General features: G+C 45.9%; 1 pseudogene; it reads left to right on the top strand.

The window, feature by feature from the left end:
* The first annotated feature begins 1,938 nt into the window (after nt 1–1,938).
* LOC128587001 (uncharacterized) lies at nt 1,939–2,013 on the top strand (annotated as a pseudogene).
* The last annotated feature ends 13,510 nt before the right edge of the window (nt 2,014–15,523 follow it).

Raw genomic sequence — 15,523 nt, 5'->3', positions numbered from 1 at the left:
TCCGCCACAACGCCCGGCTATTTTTTGTTGCAGTTGTCATTGTTCATTGTTGTTTAGCTGGCCCGGACCGGTTCGAACCCACCATCGTCGGTGTATGTTGCTGGCGCCGTAACCACTGTACTACCCGGGCCAAGCCAGGGTTTGAGTTTTGTAAAGAACCAGGACCTGAAAGCTGGGGAGGGCTTGCGGACCAGAAGTGGAAGCAGGTTACGTTAGAAATGCTGGCATGGGCTTGGACCATTTCCAAAGGGAGCTTAAGAAGCAACGGGTAGACTTCCCAAGCTTGGAAGGGTCGGACCGCGGATTCGTTCCCCACTTAAAGAGCTCCCCGCCCCCAGAACAAGTGGGGATGGGGCCGAGGACAAGTTTTCCCGCGCTTTGTTGCCCCGCCTTCTGGAGGCGGGGGAAAGGGAGGAGTTGCTTGAAAAATGAATCACTTTAATGCTCTAATCAGCGCTTATTTGCAGAGTGAATCTGCAAGCCTAGTCTGCCACCTGGCGTTCACTTGGGCGGGTGGGGACTCCTCCACAGTACACAGCCGCCGTTACACGGCGCATTTATAGGTGGTTTTGTTACCCTGCCCGGGTTCCAGGTCACTAGACCCAGGGTTCTCACCTGAGAGTTTTCGTGTTGCATCCTAGTGTGAAGTGGAGCTCTTGGATGGGAATTTGGGGGCCACCACTTAGCCGTATGGTGGCATCGGACAAGTCACTTAATCGTCCTGAATCTGTTTTCTCATGGGTAACATGAGGATACCCAGCTGACAAGATTAATTTGGGGAGGACTGAAATAGTTTGGAATGTAAAGTATTTTGTAAAGTAATTGGCAAATGAGATTAGTGCGCACCTCTGCCCCAAGCCTCCCTTAACCCCCCTTGCCGCTTTTGTTCCTGGGAAGCAACTTCAGCCAGAACTACCAGTGCTGCCTCTCTCTGAACAACCGATTTAGAATCCCGAACTGGACGTAAGCAACCGGCATTCCATTTCCACCTCTCACTCTGGGTCTTCGTGTATGGAGTAACAATTACTACTCACATAGGGGCCTAGAACTTTGTGTACATTAACTTATTGAATCCTCGCCACAACCCTGGAAGGAGGTACTATTATTTCTTAGTCTTGTTTGTTTGAGACAGAGTCTCTGCAGTGGCGTGATCATAGCTCACTTAACCACAGACTCCTGAGCACAAGCAATCCCCCACCTCGGCCTCCCGAAGTGCTAGGAGGCATGAGCCTCCGCGCCCTACAGAGAGATACTGTTATTCTGTTTTCTGAGAAAAAAATTAAGACACAAACAGGTTGAGTCAGGTGACTCATCCTAAGTCAGAGACAGTGGAGTTGAAATTCTAGGGGTCCACAATGCCAGACACTATACATATCCCCTTGCCAGGAGGATTCTGGACAGAATAGTTCGCTCTTCAATTGGATGCACTATTCGTTCATTTAACAAAAATTTAAATCAGCCATTATTTCTGGAACACCATCTGTGAGTCAAGCACTATGACAGGCACTGAAGACATGTGGTGAACAAAGCAGATGAGACAAGAATCCCTATCACTAAACACACGTTCTGAGGCAAGGGGAACCAATAGCTATTAGAATGAGAACTGCCAAGGAATAAAATAAAACAGAGCTATCAGGCCATGACAAGACGTGGAGGACTCTTTGATGGGTATTGCGGAAAGAAAGAAGCCAGTCTGAGAGGAGTGTAGCTGTATCACAGAACTACAGAGACAGTGGGAAGACCCCGGCTTGCTGAGGACTCAGGTAGAAGGAGAGAGATGGACAGGTGAAGCATAGGAGACTCTGAGGGCACTGAGACTCTTCTGTAAGATATTGTGATAGTAGATACATTACATCGTACAACTGTCCAAAGCAATGGAATGTATAGCAGAGTGAACCTTAGGAAGCTCTGTGCTTAGTTAATAATATTGTAATTATTAAGTGGTATAGGTCTTTTAGAATTTGTCTAGAGTTTGTCTTCTAGAATTTGTCAAGTCCTCACTGGAAGACACCCCCAAAACAATCACACACTCAATTTTTATAAAAAATTTAAAAATAAATAAATAATGTATCCATGTTGGTTCGTCAATGATAACAAACGCACCACACTAATGTAAGATGTGAGCAAGAGGGAAAACTCCTCCCGCAGCACATATGCTAAAATTGGAACAATACAGAGAAGACCAACATGTTTTTTGTTTTGTTTTGTTTTGTTTTTTAGTAGTCACAGTCTCACTTTATTGCCCTCAGTCAGTAGAGTGCCATGGTGTCACAGAGCTCACAGCAACCTCCAACTCCTGGGGTAAGGTGATTCTCTTGCCTCAGCCTCCCAAGTAGCTGGGACTACAGGTGCCCGCCACAGCGCCTGGCTATTTTTTGTTGCAGTTTGGCCAGGGCCGGGTTTGAATCCACCACCCTTGGTATATGGGACCAACGCCCTACCCACTAAGCCACAGGTGCCACCCCATTCCATATTTTTTGAATGATTCATGTTTAGGGGGAAAAATGAAAATTTTCCTTAAAATTTGTTTCAACTCTTCCTGCATTAAAAAAAAAAAAATGAGCTGGGTGCAGTTACTCACACCTATAATCCTAACACTCTGAGAGGCTGAGGCAGGAGGATCACTTGAGCTCAGGAGTTCAAGATCAGCCTGAGCAAGAGCAAGACCCCATTTCTACTAAAAATAGAAAAACTAGCCAGTTATTATGGTGGGCAGCTATAATTCCAGCTACTTGGGAGGCTGAAGTAGAAGGATTGCTTGAGCTCAGGAGTTTGAGGTTGCTGTAAGCTAGGCTAACACCATGGCACTATAACCCAGGTGACAGAGCAAGACACTGTCTCAAATTAATAAAGTGGTAAATATAAATGGGAAAAAAGTAATAAGGGGAAAGTGAGGGGGATATATGGAAACTCTATACGATCTGCTTGATTTTTCTGTAAACCTAAAAGTGCTCTAAGAAATAAAGTGTATAAAGCAAGAATCCAATGTGGTCAATTCTGATATGAAGCCAGAAGATTATCTACTACTCTCCCACATAAGAAAAAAACTCAAGGGCCAGGCAAGGTGGCTCACGCCTGTAATTCTAGCACTCTGGGAGGCTGAGGTGAGTAGATAGCTTGAGCTCACAAATTGGAGACCAGCCTGAGCAAAATCGAGACCTCCTCTCTACTAAAAGTAGTAAAACCAAGGCAAGAGGGCTCGGCACCTATAGCTCAACGGTTAGGGCATCAGCCACATACACGGAGGCAGGCGGGTTCAATCGCAGCCCGGGCCTGCTGAAAAAAAAAACAATGATAACTGCAACAACAACAACAAAATAGCCGGTGTTGTTGCAGGCACCTGTAGTCCCAGCTACTTGGGAGTCGAAGGCAAGAGAATCGCTTAAACCCAAGAGTTTGAGGTTGCTGTGAGCTGTGATGCCATGGCACTCTACCAAGAGGGATATAATGAGACTCTGTCCAGAAAACAAACAGGCCGGGCATGGTGGCTCATGCCTGTAGTCCCAGCACTGTGGGAGGCCAAGGCGGGTGGATTGCCTGAGCTCAGAGGTTCGAGACCAGTATGAACAGCAGCGAGCCAGAGTAAGACCCCATCTCTACTAACATCAAAGAGCCGGACGTTGTGGTGGGCATCTGTAATCCCAGCTACTGGGGAGGCAAGGGGACAGAGCATCGCCAGAGGAAGAAGAAAATGAACAAAAAAAAAAAAAAAAAAAAAAGAGTACTTCAAACGAAGAAGAATGAACAAGCAAGCTGAAATTAAAAATTAAAAAAAAAAAAAACTGAGGCAAGAGGATCCCTTAAGCCCAAAAGTTCAAGGTTGCTGTGAGCTACCTAGGGTGACACCTTCAAGAGACTCTATCTCAAAAAAATTAATAAATAAAAATAGAAAAACTCAAATCAATTCAAAGTAGGGAGCAGGGGAATGAGGAAGTGGGAGAGGGAAGGTGCGAGAGAGATGGGGGTGTTCCCACTTAATGGGCACAATGTTAGAGCGGATGGCACACCTTCTGGAGGTGGGACACAATTGTAACAAGGACTTTACCTAACAAATGTGAACATTGTAACCTAATTCTTTGTACCCTCAATTAAAAAATAAAAAAAGAAAGTATTAATTTTAAAAACAAAATCCCCAATTTTTTTTTATTATTTTTTTGAGACAGAGACTCAAGCTGTCACCCTGGGTAGAGTGTCGTAGCGTCACAGCTCACAGCAACCTCTAACTCTTGGGCTTAAGCGATTCTCTTGCCTCAGCCTCCCAAGTAACTGGGACTACAGGTGCCCGCCACAACACCTGGCTATTTTTTGGTTGTTGTTGTCAGTGTTGTTTGGCAGGCCCAGGCTGGGTTCAAACCCACCAGCTCCATTGTACGTGGTTGGCGCCCTAACCACCGAGCTAGGAGCATCAAGCCAAAATCCCCAACTCCTAAAAACATGAAGCGGGAAGAAAAGCAAGAAGTGTGGGAGGGTTATAATTTTAGCTAAGTGGCAATTAAGTAAAGGCCAGAAGGAAGTGAGGGAGTGAGCTGCAGTGCTACTCCCTGGGACAAGAACATTATAAGAAGAATGAACAAGAACAAGGTGGGGTGTTGCAGAGAGGTGAGGGCACGAGAGCAGCTGGTCAGGCCCTGGAGTGCTTTGGAGGCTGCTGAGAGGACTTTCACATTTCCTCAGAATAAGATAGGAAACCATGAAAAGGAGACAGATGGCACCATTGGAAGTGGATGCGAAAGAAAGAGACCCAAGAGTGTGGGGCCTGAAGTTTTAGGCTTAGACTAAGGTGAAAAAAACACAAGTTAACTCCTGACAAATTTCGGCCGCAAGCCCTCAGCCAAATGGAGTGAATCTGGTTCACTCCCAAGATAGATTGGAAAGCACTCCCTGACTTCTTGCTTGACTAATTCCCCTGAGAAATGGACCGGGAAGTACCAACTGTCCCCAGACTGACCTTTAAGAAATACCAGGTGGGCTCGGTGCCTGTGGCTCAAGCGGCTAATGCGCCAGCCACATACACCTGAGCTGGCGGGTTTGAATCCAGCCCAGCCCCGCCAAACACCAATGACGGCCGCAACCAAAAAATAGCTGGGCATTGTGGTGGGTGCCTGTAGTCACAGCTACTTGGGAGGCAAAGGCAGGAGAATCGCTTAAACCCAGGAGTTGGAGGTTGCTGTGAGCTGTGATGCGACAGCACTCTACCCAGGGTGACAGCTTGAGTCTCTGTGTCAAAAAAAAAAAAGAAATAGCAGGTGGGGAAAGTACCGAAACAAAAATGTATAGCTAACTAACCGCAAAATTCTGTTTTTGTACAATGATTGTTAACCTACCAGAATGCACCTAGGTGGCCTGTGTGCCAACCAGGATACAGACCAAGCCTTGAGCACTCAGGGCTGCTCTCAGAAACCCCATGTTGGGACACTGAGGGAGTCGCTGGCGGCTCTCGAATAAAAGGACTCCTCTTAAAATTTGACTTGTCTGGCAGTGTGGTCTTTGAGAGACTCCTGGGCATAACAGCAGTAGAAGTGTGATACTGCCGCTTTGGGTTGGGAAGCAACCTCAGGCAGAAGCAGGTTTCAGGGTTAGATCAGTTCCTTAATTACAAATCAAAGTGCAGATATAAATTTGGTGTCGTGGGCAGCATCTGTGGCTCAGTGAGTAGGTCACCGGCCCCATATACAGAGGGTGGCGGGTTCAAACCGAGCCCCAGGAAAACTGCAACAAAAAAATAGCCAGGCATTGTGGCAGACACCTGTAGTCCCAGCTACTCCAGAGGCTGAGGCAAGAGAATCACCTAAGCCCAAGAGCTGGAGATTGCTGTGAGCTGTGATGCCACAGCACTCTACTGAGGGCAACAAAATGAGACTATCTCAAAAAAAAAAAAAATTGGGGTATCGCCTATAGTCCCAGCAGTTTGAAAGCCTGATTTGAAGGCTACAGGAGAATGGTTTGAACCCAGGAGACTGAAGTTGTTGTGAGCTAGGCTGAAACCATGGCATTCTAACCTGGGCAACAGAGAGAGATTCTGTCTCAAAAAACAAAAAAGAGATGTGGTACCTGTGGCTCAAGGAGTAGGGTGCCAGCCCCATATGCTGAGGGTGGTGGGTTCAAACCCAGACCCAGCTAAAAAACTGCCAAAAAAAAAAAAAGAATCGGATGCCATCAGCTTTAGATAGTATTTAAAACCCAGGTCAGATGGATAAGATCTCCAAGGGAGTGTGTGAAGATCAAAAAGAGAAGTCCAATCCTCAGGGGACTCCGAAGTTTAAAGGTCGAGATGAGAAGAACCAGCAAAGGAAACTGAGATAGAATAGCAAAGAAATGAAGGAGAGAAGCAGGAGACTCTGGTTCCCTTAAAGTCAGTCAAGTGTTTCTAGGAGGAGGGGGCAAGAGTGACAGTCAGATTTGGGGCCAGGAAGCTGGCTCTACTTGGGAGGGCGATGCAGGAGGATTGCTTGAGCCCAGAAGTTTGAGGTTGTTGTGACGCCATGGCACTCCACTGAGGATGACAGAGACTCTGTCTCGGAAAAAAAAAAAAAAAAAAAAGGCCAGGTGCAGTGTCATGCCTATAATCCTAGCACTCTGTAGGAGGCTGAGGCAGGTAGATTGCCCTGAGCTCCCAGGTTCAAGACCAGCCTGAGCCAGAGTAAGACCCCATCTCTAAAAATATCCCGTTGTGGTGAGTGCCTGTAGTCCCAGCTACTTGGGAGGCTGAGGGCTGAGGCAAAAGAATGGCTTAGCCCAAGAGTTTGAGTTTGCTACTGTGACCTGTGATGCCACACACTCTACCCAGGACAACAAAGTGAAACTCTGTCTCAAAAAAAAAAAAAAACCAATACCCCATTAACCCAATATGTGATCTTTTGTGTCTTTCACTTACATACACACATTGTTTTCAAGGTTCACCAAAAACCTCTTAATTTTCTTAGAACCTTTTAATTTTTTTTTTTTTTTAGAGACAGAGTCTCACTTTGTCGCCCTTGGTAGAGTGCTATGGCATTGGCATCACAGCAACCTCCAGCTCTTGGGCTTAGGCAATTCTCTTGCCTCAACACCCAGCTATTTTTTGTTGCAGTTTGGCCAGGGCCGGGTTTGAACCTCCCACCCTCCATATATGAGGTCGGCGCCCTACCCACTGAGCCACAGGCACCACCCAGAACCTTTTAATTTTTTTTTTTTGCAGTTTCTGGCCAGGGCTGGGTTTGAACCACCTCCAGCATATGGGGACGGTGCCCTACTCCTTTGAGCCACGGGTGCTGCCCCCAGAACCTTTTAATTTTAATGAAGTTTAATTGAACAATCTTTCTTTTATGGTTGGTGCTTTTTGCATCCAGTTTAAGATCAAACAGTTATTTCCCTTTCCCTTTTTTCTGTGAGCCTATTTCTTTTACCTTTCACATTTGGGTCTGATTTAGTCTGAATTAACATTTGTGTATTGGGTGACGTTAAGGATCGAAGTACGTTTTCTGTCCATAGGGACAGTTGCCATTTATTGAAAAGGCCCTGCTTTCCCCACATTGGGCTGCAGTGGGGATGGTGCTCTTAGACCAGCTGGGTCCAGCAGGCACCTCCTGATATCCCAACTTCTAAGTGAAGCAAGGACAGCACCCCCAGCAAAGACTGGTTCTGCTATGCTCAGAAAGCCCAGACCAAAGCCACCTCTATAGCACTTCTAATAGCTTCAGGGACACTAAAATCAATAAATTTCTTTCTCCTTAAAATACTTGAGCTGGATTTTGTCCCTTACATTGAGGCCTGACCAGTCAAGCCCTCTCACTTGTATATAAAACTGGATGCAAATCAGTAGCCTGTACCCAACGCTGTTTATGGCATAGATTGTTGCCTGCAGCTTAATTTCTTTTCTTTTCTTTTATTTTCTAATTTGCTTTTTGAGACAGAGTCTCACTCAATCACCCTGTGTTGAATGAAGCTTTGGCTTCATCACTGCTCACAGCAACCTCAAACTCCTGGGCTCAAGTGACCCTCCTGCCTCAGCCTCCCAAGTAGCTGGGACTACAGACAACTGCCTGTTGCTTGGCTAGTTTTTCTATTTTTAGTAGAGACAGGGTCTCTCTCTTTCTCAGACTGGTCTCTAACTCCTGAGCTCAGGCAATCCTCCTTCCTCAGCCTCCCAGAGTGCTGGGATTTTTTTTTTTTTTAAGAATTTATTTTTATTTATTTATTTCTTTATGGTTGTTGTTGCAGTTTGGCCAGGGCTGCTTTCGAACCCACCACGCTCGGTACATGGGGCCGGTGTCCTATTCACTGAGCCAGAGGCGCCACCCAGAGTGCTGGGATTTTAAAGCTGTGCCAGCATGGTGTGGCTCTGCTCCTGCTCCTGTCTGGGCATTATGATTCCTGTCTGGCTGTTTATCTTCTCTCACTAGACTGTGGGGTTCTTAACACCAGTCTTTGTACCACCTATAGCCACCTCAGAGCCTGGCCCAGAGTAGATACAAAGTAAATGTTTATTAAATGAGCGAGGGCATGAGTGACTAAATAAATAATTAATCTAAGCAAGCAGCATAATCTCTTCACACATCAGTTAACTCATTTGGAAAATAAGAATAACATCAACATTGCCTGTCTCTCAGAATTGTAAGAACTACCGAGATAGTGGTATGATGGCTTTGCAAACTGAAAAGAACTCATGCTTGCAGATAGTTTATTCCTGGGTAGTGGACAGGAGTCCTGAGGAACCATACTCTTTCATTTTCTACAACAAAAAATACAAACTATGGGTCCATGGCCGAGCATGGATGGACTATATACGTATATATTTTATATGAAGATCATTCTTTCCAAGCCAGACGCAGTGCCTCCCAAAGTGCTGGGATTACCTGAGCTCAGGAGTTCAAGACCAGCCTGAGCAAGAGCAAGACCCCGTCTCTAAAAATAGTGGAGCGTTGTGGCCAGTGCCTGTAGTCCCAGCTACTCAGGAGGCAGATGCAAGAGAATTGCTTAAGCCCAAGAGTTTGAGGTTGCTATGAGCTATGACATCCTGGCACTCTACTGAGGGTGACAGAATGAGACTCTGCCTCAAAAAAAAAAAAAGGCTTGGTGCCTGTAGCTCAAGCGGCTAAGGCGCCAGCCACAGACACCTGAGCTGGCGGGTTCGAATCCAAACAACAATGACGGCTGCAACCAAAAAAAAAAAAAATAGCCAGGCGTTGTGGCGGGCGCCTGTAGTCCCAACTACTTGGGAGGCTGAGGCAGGAGAATCACTTGAGCCAGGAGTTGGAGGTTGCTGTGAGTTGTGATGCCATGGCACTCTACCTAGGGTGACAACTTGAGACTCTGTCTCAAAAAATTTTTAAATATATATATATGTATATATAGCCAGCCATTGTGGTAGGTGCCTATAGTCCCAGCTACTTGGGAGGCTGAGGCAAGAGAATCACTTAAGCCCAAGAGTTTGAGGATTGGCTAGGTGCTCATAGCTCAGTGGTTAAGGGCATGGGTCACATATACTGGGGTGGGCAGATTCGGACAAGGCTCAGACCTGGTAAACAATGATAACTACTACAACAATAACAAAAATACCAGGGCATTGTGGCAGGTGCCTATAGTCCCAGTTCCTTGGGAGGCTGACGTGAGAGAATCACTTGAGCCCAGGGATTTGAGGTCGCTGTGAGCTGTGATGCCATGGCACTCTACTGAGGGCAATATAGTAAGACTCTGTCGCAAAATTAAAAAAAGAGTTTGAAGTTGACATGAGCTGTGACGCCATGACACTCTACTGAAGGCAACACAGTGAGGTTGTCTCAAAAAAAAGAAAAAGAAAAAGAAAAGAAAAGGAAATTATATTTAAATATGAAAATTAAAAATAATAATAAATGGGCTCGGCGCCTGCAGCTCAAGCAGCTAAGGAGCCAGCCACATACACCTGAGCTGGCGGGTTCAAATCCAGCCCGGCCCACCAAACAACAATGACAGCTGCAACCCCCCAAAATATAGCCGGGCATTGTGGCAGACACCTGTAGTCCCAGCTACTTGGGAGGCTGAGGCAGGAGAATCGCTTGAGCCCAGGAGTTGGAGGTTGCTGTGAGCTGTGATGCCACCACACTCTACCCAGGCTGATAGCTTGAGGCTCTGTCTCAAAAAAAAAAAAGAAAAATATCATTCTTTTCTATCAATATAGGAAACTCACAACTCATTCTTTAGAACTGGAAGTCTCCACAGTCTGACCCCCAGACCACTGAAATCCCATCTGGTACCAGTGTGCCCTAATTTGCTAGATGAAATATTTTAAATATCTTTTCTTCAGATCTTAAAACACATTTCAACATTCCAAAATTATTCTGGAATTTTTTTTTTTTTTTTTTTTAGAGACAGAGCCTCACTTTGTCGCCCTCAGTAGAGTGCGTCACAACTCACAGCAACCTCCAGCTCTTGGGCTGAGGCGATTATCTTGCTTCAGCCTCCCGAGTAGCTGGGACTATAGGTGCCCACCACAACACCTGGCTATTTTATGTTTGCAGTTTGGCCGGGGCTGGGTTTGAACCTGCCACCCTTGGTATACAGGGCCGGCGCACTACTCACTGAGCCACAGGCACCGCCAATTCTGGAATTTTTCAAACATAAAAAATAAGCTGAAAAGCATAGTGAACCCCCAGGTAATCATCAGCCAGCTTCAGCAATTATCAGATCGGGGCCAATATTATTCTATCTGTACCCTACCCACTCATCCCTTATTATTGTGGGGGAAAAGGAGGCAAATTAAAACTGTGTTCCCTCTGACACAACACGGTGACAGCAATACAGCATTACTTTTGTGATGTCCCTGCCAAAGAGGCCTTGCCTGAATCCATACATGAGGAACATCAGACAAACCCAAATTAACAAACAATTAAAGCCCCCAAATAACAGGGCTTTACTGAAAGAGGCTTTCAGGTTAAGAAATATAATAAAATAATAAAATAATTGGGAAGCCAGGTGCAGTGATTTACGTCTGTAATCCCAGCGAATCCAGAGGCTAAGGTGGGAGGATGGGAGGATCACTTGAGTCCAGAAGTTTAAGACCAGCATGGGTAACCAGGATTCCATCTAAAAACTTAGCAAAATGTGATGGAACACATCCATAGTGTTCCCCACTACTCAGAAGTTGAGGTGGGAAAATCACTTGAGCCCAAGGGTTTAAGCCTGGAGGGAGCTATGGTCATGCTACTACACTCCAACCTGGGCCACAGAGTGAGAACCCTTCTCTTAAAATAAATAAATACACACATACATACATAACTGGCCTGTGATAGTATCAAGGTCATAAAAATCAAGGAAAGATTAGAAACTCTTCTGGGTTAAAGACATTAGGACAGGCTGGTGCGGTGGCTCACGCCTGTACTCCCAGCATTCTGAGAGGCCGAGGCAGGTGGATTGCCTGAGATCACCGGTTCGAGACCAGCCTGAGCAAGAGCAAGACCCGTCTCTAAAAATAGCTGGGTTGGGCAGTGCCTATAGCTCAGTGGGGAAGGCGCCAGCCACATACACCGGGACAGCAGGTTCGAACCTGGCCCAGGCCTGCTAAAACAACAATGACAACTGCACAACAACAACATAGCCAGGTGTTGTGGTGGGCACCTGTAGTCCCAGCTACTTGGGAGGCTGAGGCAAGAGAATCACTTGAGCCCAAGAGTTTGAGGTTGCTGTGAGCTGTGACACCATGGCACTCTACTGAGGACAACATAGTGACACCATGGCACTCTACTGAGTGACGACATCTGTCTCAAAAAAAAAAAAAAAAAGACATTTGGACAGATTTAACAATAACAACAAAGGCCAGCCACAGGGGCTCATGCCTGTAATTGGGAGGCTGAGAGGAAGTTTGCTTGAGCCCAAGAGTTTGAGGTTGCTGTGAGCTATGACACCAATGGCACCACTGCACTACACCTGGGGAGACAGAGTGAGACTCTGTCTTAAAAAAAAAAAATAGAGAGAGAGAGAGAGTTAGGGAAAGAAAAAGAAAAATTACAGAAAGATATAACAATTAAATGCAATTTGAGATTCTAAACAGGATTTTTTTTCTTTGCTATAAAGGCCATTATCAGGCTAGTTGGTGAAACTGTAATAGAGTCTAAGGAGAACACCACAGCAATATAACAGTGTGAGTTTTCCATTTGTGTGGCTGTTTTGTAGTTATGTAAGAGAATGTCCTTTTTTAAATGGGAAATACATACCGAAGTATTCAGAGATTCAGGAAAAAAATAAATCCTTTGGACTATATTTGCAACTTCTATGTAAGTTTGACATCACTTCAAAAGAAAAAAAGAAGAGGGCCTGGCCTCACATCTATAATCCTGGGAGCCTGAGGTGGGTTGGTTGCCTGAGTTCAGGAGTTTGAGAACAGCCTAAGCAAGACCGAGACCCCATCTCTACTAAAAATAGAAAAATCTGGCCAAGCATTTTAGTGGACGCCTGTAGTCCCAGCTACTAGGAAGGCTGAGACAAGAGGATCGCTTGAGCCCAAGAGTTTGATATTGCTGTGAGATAGAGTGCCACCACAGCAATCTACTCAGAGCACAGAATGAGACTTTATCTCAAAAAGAAAAAGAAAAAGAAAAAAGAACATAAATAAAAATTTAGAAAATAGGGTGGTGCCAGTGGCTCAGTGAGTAGGACACCAGCCCATATACGGAGGGTGGCAGGTAGGAACCCAGCCCCGGCCAAACTGCAACAACCAAAAAAAAAATAGCTTGGCATTGTGGTGGGCGCCTGTAATCCCAGCTACTCGGGAGGCTGAGGCAAGAGAATTGCTTAAGCCCAGGAGTTGGAGGTTGCTGTGAGCTGTGTGAAGCCACGGCACTCTACCGAGGGCCATAAAGTGAGACTCTGTCTCTACAAAAAAAAAGAAAAAAAACGGGCGGTGCCTGTGGCTCAAGGAGTAGGGCACTAGTCCCATATGCCAGAGGTGGTGGCTTCAAACCCAGCCCCGGCCAAAAAGAAAAAAAACATTTTCACACAAGCAAAAGCTGAGAAAGTTTTTACCAACACATTTTCACTAAAAGAACTATAGGATTTACTTCTAGAGGAATAAGAAGAATGCAAGTCGGGGCGGCGCCTGTGGCTCAAAGGAGTAGGGCGCAGGCCCCATATGCCGGAGGTGATGGGTTCAAACCCAGCCCCGGTCAAAAACTGCAAAAAAAAAAAAAAAAAAAGAATGCAAGTCTGTGAAGCAATAATTGGTGAGAAAAAAATTAGGAAACTTGTGGGTGAAACTAAATCAACATTGCATGTATGAGATAATAATGATAATATCTAATTTATGTGATTAAGATGGGCTTTTGGGCTCAGCGCCCACAGCTCAGAGACTAGGCCACCAGCCACATACACCAGAACTGGCGGGTTCAAATCCAGCCCAGGCCTGCCAAACAACAATGACAACTACAACCAAAAAATAGCTGGGCGTTGTGGCGGGCGCCTGTAGTCCCAGCTACTTGGGAGGCTGAGGCAAGAGAATTGCATAAGCCCAGGAGTTGGAGGTTGCTGTGAGCTGTGACGCCCCCACTATCTATCCAGGGCAACAAAGTGAGACTCTGTCTAAAAAAAAAAAAAGATGGGCTTTCGGGCAAAGATAGTTCATTTTATATACTAATATATATATATATATATATTTTTTTTTTGTAGAGACAGAGTCTCACTTTACCGCCTTCAGTAGAGTGCCATGATGTCACAGGACTCACAGCAACCTCTAGCTCTTGGGCTTCTGCAATTCTCTTGCCTCAGCCTCCCGAGCAGCTGGGACTACAGGCGCCCGCCACAATACCCAGCTATTTTTTGGTTGCAGTTCAGCCAGGGCTGGGTTTGAACCCGCCACCCTCGGTATATGTGGCCGGCACCCTACTCACTGAGCCACAGGTGCCACCCTAATATATTTTTGTTTCTTCTTGAGATCTACAGAAATGACAATAAAGGGAGTTTTTTTCTTTTTTTTTTTTGAGATAGAGTCTTACTAGGTCACCCTTCTTAGAGCACTATTGCATCACAGCTCACAGCAACATCAAACTCTTGGGCTTAAGTGATTCTCTTGCCTCAGCCTCCCAAGTAGCTGGGACTACAGGTGCCTGCCAGCCACAATGCCTGGCTATTTTTCTTTTCTTTCTTTTTTTTTTTTAGAGACAGAGTTTCACTGTCACCCTCTGTAGAGTACTTTTACATCACAGCTCACAGTAACTTCCAGCTCTTGGGCTTAGGCAATTCTCTTGCCTCAGCCTCCCAAGTAGCTGTGACTACAGATGCCTACCACAACGCCCGGCTATTTTTTGGTTGAAGTTTGGTGGGGCCAGGTTTGAACCCTCCACCCTCGGTATATGGGGCTGGTGTCCTACTCACTGACTCATACTCAGGGGCCACCCTATTTACAGAAGTTGGTTTTTTTTTTTCAGTTTTGGCTGGGGCTGGGTTTGAACCTGCCACCCTCGGTATACGGGCTGGTGCCCTACTCACTGAGCCACAGGCGCCACCACTGGCTATTTTCTTTTTTTTTTTTTTTTTTGCTGTAGTTGTCATTGTGGCAGGCCCGAGATGGGTTTGAACCCACCAGCCCCGGTGCATGTGGACAACGCCCTAGTCCAGGGGTTCTCAAACTGCGGCCCACGGGCCACACGAGGCGGTGTGGTTGCATTTGTTCCTGTTTTGTTTTTTTACTTCAAAAATAAGATATGTGCAGTGTGCATAGGAATTTGTTCATAGTTGTTTTTTATTAACTATAGTCCGGCCCTCTAACGGTCTGAGGGACAGTGAACTGGCCCCCTGTTTAAAAAGTTTGAGGAGCCCTGCCCGGGCCTAGTCACTGAGCTACAGGCACTGAGCCAACAAAGGGAGTTGGTTTTTTTTTTTACAGTTTTTGGCTGGGGCTGGGTTTGAACCTGCAATTTTCAGCATATGGGGCCGGCACCCTACTCCATTGAGCCACAGGCACCACCCCAACAAAGGGAGTTTTTAAAAGACACAATCTCACAAAGACAAAGAGAATGAAAGAAACAACAGTGAAGTCTTAGCAGCTGGGAAGCACCCACTGCCTGGGACACTGACTAGGTACACTGAAGTAAGGGAATCCCTAAGTCAGTGGCAGAGAGGAGAAACATGTACTACAGAACCTCATAAGGATCAGGAAGCTATCACACCAGACACCTCTCGAAGGGGATGATAGAAGTGGGGTGAAAATAGAATTGCCAATATTTGAAATTCTGTTTAAGGAGGATTGTATGACTGCTCCTCCTCCACCTGGACAGAAAAGTAATTTATGCTCCAGAGATGGCAGGAATATTATTCTAAAAAAATTAAGAGGATTGGGCGGCTCCTGTGGCTCAGTGGGTAGGTTGCCGGCCTATATACCCAGGGTGGCAGGTTTGAATCCAGCACTGACCAGCTTAAAAACAGCAGTGGCAACTGAGACAAAAAATAGCAGGACGTTGTGGTGGGCACCTGTAGTCCCAGCTACTTGAGAGGCTGAGGCAAGAGAATCTCTTAAACTGAAGAGTCTGAGGTTGCTGTGAGTTGTGACTTCACAATACTCTACCCAGGGTGACAGAGT

This window comes from Nycticebus coucang, chromosome 5, assembly GCF_027406575.1.
Source record: "Nycticebus coucang isolate mNycCou1 chromosome 5, mNycCou1.pri, whole genome shotgun sequence".
NCBI classification, from domain to species: domain Eukaryota; kingdom Metazoa; phylum Chordata; class Mammalia; order Primates; family Lorisidae; genus Nycticebus; species Nycticebus coucang.
This window is presented reverse-complemented; position numbering and strand designations above follow the sequence as displayed.